The sequence below is a fragment of the Macaca mulatta genome, chromosome 6 (genome assembly GCF_049350105.2).
Source record: "Macaca mulatta isolate MMU2019108-1 chromosome 6, T2T-MMU8v2.0, whole genome shotgun sequence".
NCBI lineage: Eukaryota > Metazoa > Chordata > Mammalia > Primates > Cercopithecidae > Macaca > Macaca mulatta.
In genome coordinates this window covers 185,692,498-185,696,345 of record NC_133411.1, presented here as the reverse complement: position 1 = coordinate 185,696,345, position 3,848 = coordinate 185,692,498, and the positions used below count along the sequence as shown (strand labels likewise).

General features: G+C 53.8%; 1 long non-coding RNA gene across 1 annotated transcript; it reads right to left on the bottom strand.

The window, feature by feature from the left end:
• Positions 1 to 1,258: 1,258 nt before the first annotated feature.
• On the bottom strand, positions 1,259 to 3,465 carry LOC106999048 (uncharacterized). Its single transcript, XR_013395024.1, has 2 exons — positions 3,223 to 3,465; positions 1,259 to 3,115 (listed from the first exon to the last, which is right to left on the bottom strand). It is a non-coding gene; the product is annotated as an uncharacterized LOC106999048 (long non-coding RNA).
• Positions 3,466 to 3,848: the final 383 nt, after the last annotated feature.

Sequence of the window (3,848 nt, the reverse complement as noted above, 5' to 3'; positions counted from 1 at the left end):
TATGGTCATGGGGACAAGAACTGAAGACTCTTCCTCAAGGGAGATGTGAAAGTCAGGGGGTCTCAGGCAGAGCCTCCTGTTCTGGCTGCCCACTGTCATTGGGAGTCCCTCCTTTTCCAGCCTTGGTTCTTCTACTAATACGAGAGCTGCTTCTTTCCGCTGGCACATAACCTCATCTTTCAAATGCAACTCAGCTTTCAAAATCAACAAACAATACTGTGATGACCTCGTATTCCTGCCGGCTCTGTCACTGCAGATCCTCGCCCCGCCCCCGCCTTTCCCTGCCTGGTCTCCTCAGTCTGAGAACAGAGCCCACCCTCTCTCTGAGATTGTTTTCCCTCCCTCTGTGACCTCTGTCCACCCCTGCTGCTCTGTTGAAACCACTGTGCCTGCAGCCCCAGACACGGCTGGCAGAATCCCCTGAGTGGGTCATCCTCTCTGGTGTCCACTCAGCTCTGCCCCCTCACCTGCCAGCTTGCCCATCTCCAAAGCCAGTCCACATCCACCACCCGGGAAACACGCACTCAGATCCGCCCAGAACACCCCACATGGCCTTGTGGCCGACCTTCCGCCCTTTTGCCCATCTGGGTCCTTGGTCCTGCAGTCTCTCTCTCTGACCTCGTCTTAGAGGGCATGAGCCATCCCATGAGCCTGCTCCACCCACGTTACTCAGCTCGCTCAGATGGAAGGGGTCCTGATCCAGAGTGAGTGCTGGAGGACCTGGGTTTTCTCTGGGCCACCGCCCCTTCCACACACCCAGTCCCTGCACACACAGGCTCGTTCATTCACAAATCCCCGCGCTCACACCCACAGGTGTCTCCCTGCGCACACATCCGCCCGCTTCCTTCCTGCATCGACACACACACACACACACACACACACACACACACACACACACACACACTCCCACGGCTTCCCCTTCCTGCAGACATGCGCCCACACATCCCTAACACGGGATGGGAGGAAATTTTGTCTTCTGCAAGGAGTTTTTATCCTCAGGTGGGCGGGGTGGGGGGGATTAAGTATAGGCTATTTGCAAGTCTGAGGGAATTTACTTTGGCATATCATGTAATTCTAGAGAGAGGCAGGAAGTCGAAAGGGGAAAAGGTGGGGGCCAGAGAAACGAGGGAGGGGCCCCAGTAAATCATTGGTCCACCTTGCCATTCAGCCAGCACCTGGCGGCAGGGCCTGAAGACCCACTGGCTGCTTCGGTAGCTTTCCAGGTGCCTCACGAACATACTCAGAACGTTGGAAAACATTTCTTTGATCAATGTTTATTTCTGTCTTTGAATTCTATTTGCTGAGTTTGAGTAAATGATTATATATCATAATGCTTACTATTTAGTTGTTAGATGTAGACCTTTGTCAAATACCTCACTAAAGGCTCCACCTACATTAATTTACAGCATTAATTTAAATCTTCGGAGCCCTATGGGTAGATATTTATATAATCCCCATTACACAGATGAGGATACTGAGGCTCCAAAGTGCCCAAGGTCGTAAATTGAAGGTGGCAGAACTGCAGGTTTGAGTTCAAGTCTGCAGACAATTCAGCCCTAATCTCAACCATCAGGATGTAATTAATGCCTTATGCTTTAGAAATTCCCATAGATCTGGAAATCTAAGATGGCTACAACATAATTTAGCAGTTGTTTGGGAAAATAAAATTGTCTGGTATGCGTATGTTAACACTTTGTTGTTCTGAGCCTTTCTTGTAAAATCCAGTTAATGTGAGCTTCCCAAGGCTAGAAACAGATCGGATTTATCCTTCCACCCAGGTATTCTGCAGAACATCACTTGGCCAATAGGAGGTGCCCAGCCAATGTTGAAAGTAAATTAAATGAAGTGAAATTCAGGTTTTTGCTCTAGATGTGTGCCAAATAAGCTCATTAAGGGACTGGCAACAACAAAATTAACATTGAGTGATAAGTCCTTTAGAGGCCAAGAGGCCTGGCCGCTCTTCCTAGCTTTGTAGCAGCTGTTAGCAAACTTGCAAAACTCAAACGTGGTGTGAGGAAGGCCACATGCGGAATTCACACTTGAGGCTGCACAGGTTGTGACCTGGAGAGCCATTTTCCAGATTCTGAACACCCATCTCTCTCTTGGTCTGCGTTTCTCACAGGCCTGAGTCCCGCACACACAAACTTGTGTTTCTTACACACTCATAGGAAAAACGTGCCTTGCACGCTTGACAACATGCTGCAGAGGAGGACGTGCAGTCTGGATGTGAATGTGGGTCTAAGCCGCAGCAGGAGTCTTCTTGTCTGCGAGACGCGCCTGGCATTCACTGAGCAGGGCTGGCGTGAGCATGAGTGCCGGTCCACGTGAAGCGCTTAGCACGGAGCCTGGCACCGGGGGCGCTGGGGAAGACAGCTGATCCCAACCACTTTCTTGCACATTTCTGACACGGCTGCTGATTCCTGCCAGGCAGGCCCCGGGTGCCTGGGATTCAGCAAGACTTCCTCATCGCCTTTTTAAACCTGCTCTGCTCAAGCCTCAGCTCTTGGTGATTTCCTGAAGATGCTGCCACCGGGGAAGAGCCTCCCAGTCCTCAAATCCCGAGCCCATGCCTTTTATCCCTGCCAGGTTTCCATTTCCAGTTTGCTCCTAACCTGGCCCTTCTCCCCTGCCCCGGCCCCCCGGGACGTGTGAGAGAGAGCCAGACAATAGTAAACGGAATTCAGTCACACACATGGAAAAAAAAAAAAGATTATGAAAATGAAAAGTAAATAAATATGGATGTTGAGGACCTAATTCTGATAAGCGGATTTTCAAAATTAGCCATTTGCAAGAGTAGATTAAATGCATTTAATGTGGTGGGTGGAAGGAAGTCGATTAAGATGCACAGCAGACCCATTTCAGTAGATTCCGGGGAGCAGGCCTTGCAGGCCCCCTTCGCGCTGCGCATGTTTGCCGGGATAAAGGCTGAATGCCTCTTAAGCGCACTAATTTGCTGTTGTCGTGCTGGTAAACAGGCCTCCTGGAAAGGGGCCACTCGCCGCTTCTGTACCCAAGGCGGACGGCGGAGCGGGGAGGGGCCCCCGGCCGGGCTGGGGCGGGAGGCCAGAGGCCAGCCTCGGGGGTGCGGGGGCTCCGTTCGCGGTCTGCAGGGAGGCTGAGAAGCGCCAAGGACAAAGGAATGGCACCGGCTTTCCCCTCACCTTCCCCAGCCGGCCGCCCCCCACCCGGCCCTCTGCAGAGAGAATTCTGGTCCCAGAATACCTTGCAGCTCCTTCCATGGCAACGGCCGCCTCCCTCCCGCACCGTTTCGCCTCTTTCCTTCCTTCCCGCGCCTTCTCCCCGCAGCCCACACCAGAGCCAGGCCTCCCGAGGGCTCGGCGCACCCGCATCCCGCATCCCCGGAGCAGGGACGACGGCCAGTCCTTCCCCCCGGAGGAGGGGCAAGCAGGCGCTCCCAACGCGCACGCCAGCCACACCTGCAAGCGGGAGAGAACCGGATCCCCAGACATCCCTGCCCTGTCCTTCTCGGGGCACCCACCACACTCGGGGGCCTTAGAGCCCTGAAAAGCCCGGCTGTGTTTTAGGTTTGAGGAAACAGACAGAATCTGCCTTACCGTGGCCCCGTGTTGGGGGATGACGGGGGTGGGGGGTGAGGGTCGGGGGCGGTGCAGAGAGAAGCCAGTGATCTGAATAAACACCTCCTGACGTCTTTGAATGGATCCCAGCCAACGATCTGAAGTTGCGTCCGGGCAGTTCCTAGGACCTGAGGCTCCAAGTCACCATGTGACCCTAATGTCTCAGCCATGGTGCGTCTGTCATGGGGTGAGGGCACAGACAGCAGTCACCTGGCACCAACCCTGGTGCAAGCGCTGTGCTTCATTACTCCA